This window comes from Elephas maximus, chromosome 1, assembly GCF_024166365.1.
Source record: "Elephas maximus indicus isolate mEleMax1 chromosome 1, mEleMax1 primary haplotype, whole genome shotgun sequence".
Taxonomy (NCBI): domain Eukaryota; kingdom Metazoa; phylum Chordata; class Mammalia; order Proboscidea; family Elephantidae; genus Elephas; species Elephas maximus.
The window spans coordinates 38,966,205-38,979,726 of NC_064819.1; the positions used below are offsets into that span (position 1 = coordinate 38,966,205).

General features: G+C 40.8%; 1 pseudogene; it reads right to left on the reverse strand.

The window, feature by feature from the left end:
- Positions 1-13,522, reverse strand: part of LOC126076600 (protein Shroom3-like) — a 44,731-nt pseudogene that overhangs the window by 6,367 nt on the left and 24,842 nt on the right.

Genomic DNA, 13,522 nt, shown 5'->3' on the forward strand with positions numbered 1-13,522 from the left:
GCACTAGCGAGCAATTGCAATTTTAGGACCATAGGCAAAGGTCCATTCACCAAGAATTAGGCATAGGACACTTATGGACGGCATGTGCATCTTCCTATCACCAGACTGAAGATCCTCCTCTTGCTGCCCATGCATATGTCTGTCACTCCCTATAAAAGGAGCAAATCTGCCCTGGTTAGGGGAGCTGGCAGCCTTAGGTCACGAGATCCTGCCTGTCTCCTAGTTTGCAAACTGTGAATAAACTTTTCTGTTCTTCCAACTCTGCATCTGGCTGACTTCAATTTGCTAGTCTGCTTGACAAGGACTTATTAGTTGCTGGCTTCATTTGGCACCCAGATGGGACTCAGCAGAGACTCCAGCTTGGGGTGAGTTAGGTTCTGAAACCTCCTCCAAAGGGCACCCTCGACCCTCCATTGGGTCAGGAGGTCTTTCAGGGTGGCACTAACCCTGGACAAGGCAACCTATGAGTGATCCATGGGAGAACTGAAATGTTCTGACAGTTCTGTGAAACAGATACCTATTTTAAGTTTCATTTTGGAGTCGATACTAAGTGGTGGATTGTGGCCTCGGTAACGGGTGTTATTGGGCCTTGGGTCATCTCTCTGTGTCCTGGGGCTGAGTCCCCACTTGCATGAGGACACAGCCCTTGATCCTCACACCTGGAGGACACCTGGGGAGACTGACTTGTGGGTTTATACTTCCGTCTCCACCTGGCCTCTTGTCTTGACCCCTGCATATTTTCTGGTCAGGATCTGGTTTAGGAACATTGTCTTTGTGTCTTCCCCCGCAACCAGATTGTTCCTTCTAATGTATGTCTTCTGTGTTAGCTAGGTAGACTTGACTGGCTCAAGTCTTGTTTCAATCATCCAGGATCCTGCCTGCAGCAGGATGGTTTTATCTAACCTCATTCACATCTCTTTCTCTCTCTCTCTCTTCTGAGGGGTGTACTGAAAGATCCTTTCTAATTTTAGATACTGAGTCCTGTATAAGACACCAACTTAGTTGGGGCAGACACTCTGAAAAACACAACCTGATCCCTAGCCCTTTACAAATATTGGTTCTGGAGGGTGTGATGATAGAATTGTGCCATCTGTTTTATGAGATTATTTATCAGGGTAACCAAGCTCTGCACCACTGTATAGCCAGGGCCTCTTGAATATATCCTTCCCCTGGCCAACTAATTAGAGGGGATGAGATCTATACACAAGATGGGCACCAGTCAGTCCACCCTTAAACCATCCCCCTTAGAGTGCATCTTGACCCGTTGGGATTTTTTTAAAACTGATGACGCTGGGAGGAAGCGTTTGAGGTTCCTCTGTGGCACAGCTTGGCCTCAATATACCTTAAAAGATCAGGAAAAGTAGTTGGCCAAGGGAGGTCTGAATTATAATACCATTTTACATTTAGATTTGTTTTGTAAGAAAACTCATAAGTAGAATGAGGCACCTTATGCTCAAATGTTCATGACTCTGTGTTATAATCAGGGATTACAACAGCAATGCAAATTGATGGTTCAGGTCAATAAGAAGTCTAAGAAAGGTCTCCAGGCAGAAGAGTCTGAGATTGTGGTGGGACCACCACCTCCATATAATCCTATTTACTCTCAGATTCCCCAAGTGGTTCCCACCCACCCCAGCCCTGGGGCCTCGGGAAGAGCCCCTGCTGATCCTGGGACCTCAGGAACAGGAATGGCCTCCCCGCCTCTCACCCGCAATGGTGCTACATTTGGCCAGGGCCAGTCCATTTCTTCAACTAGCCAGGGTATTGACAAGGAAGGTAATCCAGAAGTGGGCCAATTCCCTTTAAGAGAGACACCAGCCAGAACAGGAGCAGACGGGAGAGTCAGGAACACTTTGGTGCATGTCCTCTTCAGCATTTCAGATTTGTTTAACCGGAAAGATAATCTCTCAACCTACCATCTTTAATGCCCTTCAGCCCACCTGGGAAGACTGCCAGTTCCTGATAGAAGTTCTTCTCTCTTCTGAAGAGAGGAGAATGGTTTTGGAAAAGGCTAGACAGTTTGCTGATAAAAAATGTAATCAGGACCCCCAAAATCCTGACAAATTTCCAGTGAATAACACAGCCCTTGGAATTGATCCAGGGTGGGATTACAATTCGAAAGAGGGCATGAATAGGCTGAGGCATTATAGAAAGTACTGACTAGAAGGCTTTAAAACTGGGGTACCAAAACAGAAAAACCTCTCAAAAACTTATGAAGTAATTCAGGGACCTAAAGAAAACCCCTCAGAGTTTATCAAAAGAATTTTTCAGACCTTCTGGAGGCACACTAACATGGATCCTGAAACTAATGAGAATCAACGAATGCTTAATATCATCTTCATAGGACAAGTCTCTACCGATATCCACAAAAAACTCCAGAAATTGGATGGAAGGCCAAATGTGCCTATCTCTCAGTTAGTTGAAATACCCTTTAAATTTTTTAATAATATGGACCAGGAACAAGAGCAGAAGGTGACTCGCCGAACAAAACAACAGGCTACCCTGCTGGTGACAGCCTTAACCTAGAAACCATTCCCCTCACAACACCAACCAGAGTCACAAGAATGGAAGAAACCCTGCCAGCAGAACTTTGGCCTCTGTAAAAGGGAACAATGTGGCTACTGTTGGAACAAGGCTGGCCGGAAAAGCATATGGCGAGTGACCTCAACCATGAAGGGGCCAGGGGCTTCCCACAGACTGTCTCCAAGCGGGAGAGACTGTCATCATCTCCCCTGAAGAGCCCTGGGTTAGGCTAACAATAGAGGGAAGGCCAATACAATTCCTTAGACCCAGGGGCCACTCACTGCATTTTGAATGATCTCCTTACCTTACCCTTGAGCACCAAAAGGGCTCCAATCATTTGTGTGTTGGGAAAATGATAAAGAACAATGGTGAATCTGTGAAGCATCTCACAACATTGATGAATTTGGAGGGCATTATATGAGTGAAATAAGTCAATCACAAAAGGACAAATAGTATATGAGATCACTACTACAAAAACTCATGAAAAGGTTTACACATGAAAAGATACAATCTTTGATGGTTATGAGGGAGGGAAGGAGTGCAAATGGAAAAACACGACATAGACAATAGATAAGTAGTAATTTTGGTGAAGGGTAAGACAGTACACAATACTGGGGAAGCCAGCACAACTTGTCCAAGGCAAGGTCATGGATGGTCCATAGACACATCCAAACTCCTTAAGGGATCGAATTACTGGGCTGAAGGCTGTGGGGACCACTTTCTCGGGGAACAGCTAGCTCAGTTGGCATAACATAGTTTATAAAAAAATGTTCTACATTCTGCTTTGGAGAGTAGTGTCTGGATTCTTAACCACTTCCGAGCAGCCATCTAAGATACTCCCCTGATCTCACCCCACCTGGAGCAAGGGAGAAGGAAGAAAATCAGAGACACAAGGGAAAGGTTAGTCCAAGTGACTAGTGGGAATGGACCACAAGTACTACAGTCTCTACCAGACTGAGTCCAGCAAACTAGATGGTGCCCTGCTACCATCGCCGACTGCTCTGACAGGGATAACAGTAGATGGTCCCAGACAGAGGCGGAGAAAAATGTAGAATAAAATTCAAACTCACACACACCTACATGCACACACACACGAACAGAGTTACCGGTCTGACAGAGACTGAAGAAAACCCAAGAATATGGTCCTTGGACATTCTTTTAGCTCCGTAATGAAGCATACATGTGGTTCACCCTTCAACCAAAGACTAGGCAGGTCTATAAAACAAAATGAGACTAAATTTGCACACCAGATCAGGGGCAAGGATGAGAAGGTAGGAGGTAATGGGAAAGCTGGTAATGGGGAACCCAAGTTTAAGAAGGGGAGAGCATTGACATGTTGTGGGGTTGGCAACCAATGTGGCAAAACAATATGTGTACAAAATTGTTTAATGAGAAACTTGCTAGCTCTGTAAACCTTCATCTAAAGTACAAAAAAAAAAGAGTGTTTCCACGCAATGCCAGAAAGCTCTTTTACAAAGAAGTGATTTCATGACAAGGCAATGCGTAAATAAATAAGTCTCAAGAAAAAAAAATCCAGCAATTTCACTGCTAGGAGTATATTCTAGAAATAAGAGCCATCGCACAAATAAGCATATGCACAGCATATTTGCAGCATATTTCACAATAACAAAAAGTTGGGAACAATCTATGTGGCCATAAACAGATGAATAGATAAACAAATTATGATACATAACACACAGTGGAATAGTAAGCAACAATAAAGAACACTGATGAATCTGTGAAACATCTTACAACACGGTTGAATCTGGAGGGCATTATGCTGAGTGAAATATGTCAATCACAAAAGGAGAAATATTATATTATAAAACCTAAGAAAAGGTTTACACACAGAAAAAAAACTATTTTTGATGGTTATGTGTGAAGGAAAGGATAGGGAGGAGAGAACCCACTTACGTGTGAAGGGAAAGACAACACACAATATAGGGGAAGCCAGCACAACTTGACCAAGACAAAATCATAGAAGTTTCCTAGACACATCCAAACACCTTGAAGGATTGAGCTACTGGGGCAGAGGGCTAGGGACCATGGTCTTGGGGGACATTTAGGTCAATTGGCAAAACATAGTTCATAAAGAAAACATTTTACATCCCGCTTTTGGTGAGCAGAGTCTGGGTTCTTAAAAACTTGCAAGAGTCCATCTAAGATGCATGTATTGGCTCCCAAAAGCAGAGGCGAATGTAGAAAACCAAAAACACAAGGAAAATATTAGTCCAAAGCACTAATGGATCTCATGAACCACAGCTTCCACCAAAATAAGCCAGAAGAGCTAGATGGCGCCAGACTACCACCAACCGCTCTGACACAGATCTCAATAGAGGGTCCCAGACAGAGCAGGAAAAAAACGTAGGAAAAAAAAAAAATCCAAATTCACATAGAAAAAGACTAGACCTACAGGTCTGACAGTCTGGAGAAGTCCCCAAGAATATGGCCCTGGACACAAATTAGTGCTGAAGCCACTCCTGAAGTCCACATTTCAGCCAGATATTAGATGTTGTTGTTAGGTGCTGTCCAGGCAGTTCCAACACAGAGTGACCCCATGCACAACAGAACAAAACACTGCCTGGTCCTGAGCCATCCTTAAAATCATTGTTATGCTTGAGCTCATTGTTGCAGCCACTGTGTCAATCCACCTTGCTGAGGGTCTTCCTCTTTTCCACTGACCCTGTATTCTGCCAAGCATGATGTCCTTCTCCAGGGATCGATCCCTCCTGACAACATGTCCAAAGTATGGCTGTACTTCTTCTAAGGCAGATTTGTTCATTGTTTTGGCAGTCCATGGTATATTCAATATTCTTTGCCAACACCACAATTCAGAGGCATCAACTCTTCTTCGGTCTTCCTTATTGTACAGTTTTCACATGCATATGATGTGATTCAAAATACCATGGCTTGGGTCAGGTGCACCTTAGTCTACAGGGTGACATCTTTGCTCTTCAACACTTTGAAGAGGTCCTTTGCAGCAGATTTGCCCAATGCAATGCATCTTTTGATTTCTTGACTGCTGCTTCCATGGCTGTTGATTGTGGATCCAGGTAAAATGAAATCCTTGACAGCGTCAGTCTTTTCTCCATTTATTATGATGTTGCTCATTGGTCCCGTTATGAAGATTTTTGTTTTCCTTATGTTAAGGTGCAATCCATACCAAAGGCTGTGGTCTTTGATCTTCATTAGTAAGCGCTTCAATTCCTCTTCACTTTCAGCAAGCAAGGTTGTCATCTGCATAACACAGGTTGTTAATGAGTCTTCCTCCAATCCTGATGCCCCGTTCTTCTTCATATAGTCCAGCTTCTCGGATTATTTGCTCAGCATACAGGTTGAATAGGTATAGTGAAGGAATACAACCCTGGCACACACCTTTCCTGACTTTAAACCAATCAGTATCTCATTGTTCTGTCTGAACAACTGCCTCTTGATCTATGTAAAGGTTCCTCATGAGCACAATTAAATGTCCTGGAATTCCCATTCTTCACAATGTTATCCATAATTTCTTATGATCCACACAGCTGAATGCCTTTGCATAGTCAATAAAACACAGGTAAACATTCTTTTGGTATTCTCTGCTTTCAGTCAGGATCCATCTGACATCAGCAATGATATTCCTGGTTCCACGTCCTCTTCTGAAACTGGCCTGAATTTCTGGCAGTTCCCTGTTGATATACTGCTGCAGCCGTTTTTGAATGATCTTCAGCAAAATTTTGCTTGTATGTGATATTAATGATATTGTTCTATAATTTCCACATTTGGTTGGATCACCTTTCTTGGGAATAGGCATTAATATGGATCTCTTCCAGTCAGTTGGCCAGGAAGCTGTCTTCCATATTTCTTGGCATAGATGAATGAGCACCTCCAGTGCTGCATCTATTTGTTGAAACATCTCAACTGATATTCCATCAATTCCAGGAGCTTTGTTTTTCGCCAGTGCCTTCAGGGCAGCTTGGACTTCTTCCTTCAGTACCATCGGTTCCTGATCATATGCCACCTCTTGAAATGGTTGAATATCGACTAATTCTTTTTGTTATAATGACTCTGTGTATTCCTTCCATGTTCTTTTGATGCTTCCTGTGTCGTTTAATATTTTCCCCATAGAATCCTTCACTATTGCAACTCGAGGCTTGAATTTTTTCTTCAGTTCTTTCAGGTTGAGAAATGCCGAGCGTGTTCTTCCCTTTTGGTTTTCCATTTCCAGCTCTTTGCACATGTCATTATAATACTTTACTTTGACTTCTTGAGATGCCCTTTGAAATCTTCTGTTCAGCTCTTTTACTTCATCAGCTCTTCCTTTTGCTTTAGCTGCTCGATGCTCAAAAGCAAGTTTCAGAGTCTCCTCTGACATCCATCTTGGTCTTTTCTTTCTTTCCTGTCTTTTCAATGACCTCTTGCTTTCTTCATGGATGATGTCCTTGATGTCATTCCACAATTCGTCTGGTCTTTGGTCACTAGTGTTCAATGCATCAAATCTATTCTTCAGATGGTCTCTTAGTTCAGGTGGGATGTATTTTGGCTTTCTTGGGCTTGCTCTGATTTTCTTCAGTTTCAGCTTGAACTTGCATATGAGCAACTGATGATCTGTTCCACAGTTGGTCCCTGGCCTTGTTCTGACTGATGATATTGAGCTTTTCCATCATCTCTTTCAACAGATGTAGTCATTTGATTTCTGTGCTTTCCATCTGGAGAGGTCCATGTTTATAGTCACCATTTATGTTGGTGAAAGAAGGTATTTGCAACGAAGAAGTCGTTGGTCTTGCAAAAGTCTATCATTCGATCTCCGACATTGTTTCTATCACCAAGGTCATATTTTCCAACTACCAATCCTTCTTCTTTATTTCCAGCTTTCACATTCCAATCACCAGTAATTATCAATGCATCTTGATTGTACTTTCAATCAATTTCAGACTGCAGCAGCTGATAAAAATCTTCTATTTCTTCATCTTTGACCTTAGCAGTTGGTGTGTAAATTTGAATAATAGTCGTATTAACTGGTCTTCCTTGTAGGCGTATGGATATTATCCCATCACTGACAGTGTTGTACTTCAGGATAGATTTTGAAACGTTGTTTTTGACAGTGGATGCAACACCATTCCTCTTCAAGTTGTCATTCCCGGCATAGTAGGCTATATGATTTTCCAATTCAAAATGGCCAATACCAGTCCATTTCAACTCACTAATGCCTAGGATATCGATGTTTATGCGTTCCATTTCATTTTCGACAATTTCCAATTTTCCTAGATTCATACTTCGTACATTCTAGGTTCTGATTTTTAATGGATGTTTCCTCCATGTGTCTGTCACTTTGTCGTACTGTGGGGGCTTGTGTGTTGCTGTGATGCTGGAAGTTATGCCACCAGTATTCAGATATCAGCAGGGTCACACATGGAGGACAGGTTTCAACTGAGCTTCCAGACTAAGACAGACTAGGAAGAAGGACCAGGTAGTCTACTTCTGAAAAACATTAACCAGTGAAAACCTTATGAATAGCAGTGGAACATTGTCTGCCATAGTGCTGGAAGATGACACCCCTATGTTGGAAGGCACTCAAACGATGACTGGGGACGAGCTGCCTCCTCAAAGTAGAATCGACCTTAATGAAGTGGATGGGGTAAAGCTTTCAAGACCTTCATTTGCGGATGTGGCACAACTCAAAATGAGAAGAAACAGCTGCAAACAACCATCAGATATTAGATAGGCCTATAAAACAAAAAATAACACACTTGAGGAAAGTTCTTCTTAGTTCAATCAAGTGTACAAGACCAACTGGGTAACATCTGCCCAAAAGCAAAGACGATAAGGCGGAAAGGGACAGGAAAACTGGACGTATAGACATGGAGAACTCAGGGTGGAAAGGGAATGGAGAAGAAGAGGGCTGACAAATTACAGGGATTGCAACCAACATCACAAAACAATCTGTGTATGTATTTTTGAGTGAGAAACTAATTTGCACTGTAAAATTTCACCTAAAACACAATAAAATTTAAAAAAAGGAATTAAGGGAAAGTGCAAAAGAATTCTTCTGATCTTGTCTTATTGAAATGAATTACATATTTAAAAAATTCTATATTCAACTATGCCACTTGCTTACTGAGAGGCTGTGAGCAATGCTCAACCTTTACGAGTTTCCGTTATTTCATTTGTAAAATGAGGGTTATTTTGAGTTTGATAAAGCTCACTGTAGGAATGTTTTTGAAAGAGACAAAAAGAGATGTAGCTAATTATGCACCCATCCACATAAAAGAATTAGTAGAAATAGAGGGGAGGAGGTAAATTCTAAAGATAATTAGTATCTGGGAACCAGATAGATAGGAATGCCAAAGAGAAAGGTAGACTAGGATGGCATCCAGTTAATGGATGGTGTCATACCTGGTACACTTGTAAAAATTAAATATAGATCATTTTCCATGTAAGCTTAATTACATGTCTGTTATATAAAATATTGAATTTTTTACCATATATTAACTTCTTGAAAAAGCAAATAAATGAAGATTGTTTTTATTTGCTTGTTAAAATAATTGAAAGTGTATTTTTTGTACGAAGCTGTTTTTCTGTCACAGTTGTATCTACTCCAATTTTAAAATATCTTGTAATAAAAATATATGATGCCTAAAAAAAAAAAAAGTCGTGTATCCCTGCCTTCATGAAGTTTACAACCTAGTGAATATAGATATGTTTATCCAGAGATAAAAGAAAAAAATAACTTTTTTGTGAGTTTATTTTACAAGCCAATACTATATAAAGTGCTTTTTTCCAAAAAATCACCTAATTGTACAAGATTGTTGTTAAATAAGGAATAAAAGTTTCAATTTACACATAAGATAACAGAGCATCTGAAAATTTAAATAACTTTCTCCAAGTCATACAGTTAGTAATTAGCAGAATCAGGATTAACACATAGGCTTTTTTCTGACTGTAATGCTCTTAACTCCTATGCTGCATAGACAATAAAAGAGCACCTGGGAAATGGTCCTATTTTTTAAAAAAAGGTAGCCCAGGAGCAATGTAAGGAAGGAAGCAGAGACTTAAAAGGAAAGAGGATTGCCCCCAACCAGAAGAAAGAGTTTGGGGAGTGGTGGGAAGGAGGTGGTAAAATTCTCCCAGAGGAATGAGGCCTTGCGCTGTGCAGAGAATCCGCTGGAGTCAGCTATTAGAAGGTCAACGGTATAATCAGAGAGGCAGTCAGAGCCAAAATTGGAGAGTTAATGGGAGACCAGCAAGTGGCAACACTGACTGTAAGAACATACCGTGGAATGTAATTGGAGACAAATTGGGTAGTAAAGTAGAGATGAGGTGCCTTGGTAACAGAGAGAATTCGAATCAAGATGATAGTTTAACTACATTAATCCTACTTTTAATGTTGTATAGAGATTTAAGATTTTTTTTTTCAACACTTTGGGAGTGTTTTTGCTTCAGAGTAATTGGATGAAGACTGTTCACATCTTGCAACGTTATGTGCCAAAAATCTATTGAAGTTTTATTTGGTGAAAAACTAAGTAAACACTTGTAAAAATTAAATGTAGTTCACATTAATTTCTTATCTGGCCTTACTATAAGATACTTAATATTATGACTCTGATTCAAAAACTAAAGCTCGAGGAGGCGGGGCCAAGATGGCAGACAAGGCAGACGCTACCTCGAATCCCTCTTACAACAAAGACACAGAAAAACAAGTGAATCGATCACATACATAACAATCTACGAACCCTGAACAACAAACACAGATTTAGAGACAGAGAATGAACTAATACCGGGAAGCAGCGATTGTTTTCAGAGCCTGGAGCCAGTGTACCAGTCAGGTACGGCACAAGCACAGAGAGCTGCTCCACCCCCCTGAACTAACCCCGGGAGGGGGACCAGCCGGTTCCATGGACGGCGTGGGACGCAGCCAGTAGGAAAAGTCCCCGGGAGGCAGTGACTGGTCTTGGAACGGGGAGAGCAGCATCCCAGCTGGGACACTCCGTCACGGCACAAGCACGGGGAGCTGCTCCACCCACCTGAACTAACCCCCAACTGGTTCGCGGGGGCGGCACGGCAACGTGGCTGGAGGGACGAGAAGTCCCCAGGAGGCAGCGACTGATTTTGGAGTTGAGAGTGCACCGTCCCAGTAGGGGAGCCTTGACGCTGGGCGTGGGGCTGGAAGCGGAGGATCTGACCATGACTCCAGCGGGCCAGACCCCCCGGGGGCAATCTCCACACAGCCAGCACACATAGGCGATGCGCCCCGCGGGAATCTCAGAAATAATAGTCATTCCAAGCAAGACAAGCAACTCTGGCTATATTCTGAGGTGCTACTCTCCTATCTCTCTGTTCCCTCCCCCACCCTCCCCAGGCGGCTTCATTAACATCCGAATAGCCTGAGCCAGAGGGAGAACTCTGATAGGGATCTGACTGCATTTTTTTTTTAGCGGATTTCCTGGAAAAACTAGTTTCCCAGTGATGGCTCAGAGACAACAATCCATATCAAACAACTTAAAGAAGCAGACCATGACAGCTTCTCCAGCCCCCCAAACAAAAGAATCAAAATCTTTCCCAAATGAAGATACAATCCTGGAATTATCAGATACAGAATATAAAAAACTAATTTACAGAATGCTTCAAGACATCACAAATGAAATAAGGCAAACTGCAGAAAAAGCCAAGGAACACACTGATAAAACTGTTGAAGAACTCAAAAAGATTATTCAAGAACATAGTGGAAAAATTAATAAGTTGCAAGAATCCATAGAGAGACAGCATGTAGAAATCCAAACGATTAACAATAAAATTACAGAATTAGACAACGCAATAGGAAGTCAGAGGAGCAGACTCGAGCAATTAGAATGCAGACTGGGACATCTGGAGGACCAGGGAATCAACACCAACATAGCTGAAAAAAAATCAGATAAAAGAATTTAAAAAAATGAAGAAACCCTAAGAATCATGTGGGACTCTATCAAGAAGGATAACTTGCGGGTGATTGGAGTTCCAGAACAGGGAGGGGGGACAGAAAACACAGAGAAAATAGTTGAAGAACTCCTAACACAAAACTTCCCTGACATCATGAAAGACAAAAGGATATCTATCCAAGATGCTCATCGAACCCCATTTAAGATTGATCCAAAAAGAAAAACACCAAGACATATTATCATCAAACTCGCCAAAACCAAAGATAAACAGAACATTTTAAAAGCAGCCAGGGAGAAAAGAAAGGTTTCCTTCAAGGGAGAATCAATAAGTTTAGACTACTCAGCAGAAACCATGCAGGCAAGAAGAGAATGGGACGACATATACAGAACACTGAAGGAGAAAAACTGCCAGCCAAGGATCATATATCCAGCAAAACTCTCTCTGAAATATGAAGACGAAATTAAGATATTTACAGATAAACACAAGTTTAGAGAATTTGCAAAAACCAAACCAAAGCTACAAGAAATACTAAAGGATATTGTTTGGTCAGAGAACCAATAATATCAGATATCAACACAACACAAGGTCACAAAACAGAACGTCCTGATATCAACTCAAATAGGGAAATCACAAAAACAAACAAATTAAGATTAATTAAAAAAAATACACATAACAGGGAATCATGGAAGTCAATAGGTAAAAGATCACAATAATCAAAAAGAGGGACTAAATACAGGAGGGATTGAACTGCCATATGGAGAGTGATACAAGGCGATATAGAACAATACAAGTTAGGTTTTTACTTAGAAAAATAGGGGTAAATAATAAGGTAACCACAAAAAGGTATAACAACTCTATAACTCAAGATAATAGCCAAGAAAAACATAACGACTCAACTAACATAATGTCAAACACTATGAAAATGAGGATCTCACAATTTACTAAGAAAAACGCCTCAGCACAAAAAAAGTATGTGGAAAAATGAAATTGTCAACAACACACATAAAAAGGCATCAAAATGACAGCACTAAAAACTTATTTATCTGTAATTACGCTGAATGTAAATGGACTAAATGCACCAATAAAGAGACAGAGAGTCACAGACTGGATAAAGAAACACGATCCATCTATATGTTGCCTACAAGAGACACACCTTAGACTTAGAGACACAAACAAACTAAAACTCAAAGGATGGAAAAAAATATATCAAGCAAACAATAAGCAAAAAAGAAGAGGAGTAGCAATATTAATTTCTGACAAAATAGACTTTAGACTTAAATCCACCACAAAGGATAAAGAAGGACACTATGTAATGATAAAAGGGACAATTGGTCAGGAAGACATAACCATATTAAATATTTATGCACCCAATGACAGGGCTGCAAGATACATAAATCAAATTTTAACAGAATTGAAAAGTGAGATAGACACCTCCACAATTATAGTAGGAGACTTCAATACACCACTTTCGGAGAAGGACAGGACATCCAGTAAGAAGCTCAATAGAGACACGGAAGACCTAATTACAACAATCAACCAACTTGACCTCATTGACTTATACAGAACTCTCCACCCAACTGCTGCAAAATATACTTTTTTTTCTAGTGCACATGGAACATTCTCTAGAATAGACCACATATTAGGTCATAAAACAAACCTTTGCAGAGTCCAAAACATCGAAATATTACAAAGCATCTTCTCAGACCACAAGGCAATAAAACTAGAGATCAATAACAGAAAAACGAGGGAAAAGAAATCAAATACTTGGAAAATGAACAATACCCTCCTGAAAAAAGACTGGGTTATAGAAGACATCAAGGAGGGAATAAGGAAATTCTTAGAAAGCAACGAGAATGAAAATACTTCCTATCAAAACCTCTGGGACACAGCAAAAGCAGTGCTCAGAGGCCAATTTATATCGATAAATGCACACATACAAAAAGAAGAAAGAGCCAAAATCAGAGAACTGTCCCTACAACTTGAACAAATAGAAAGTGAGCAAGAAAAGAATCCATCAGGCACCCGAAGAAAACAAATAATAAAAATCAGAGCTGAACTAAATGAATTAGAGAACAGAAAAACAATTGAAAGAATTAACAAAGCC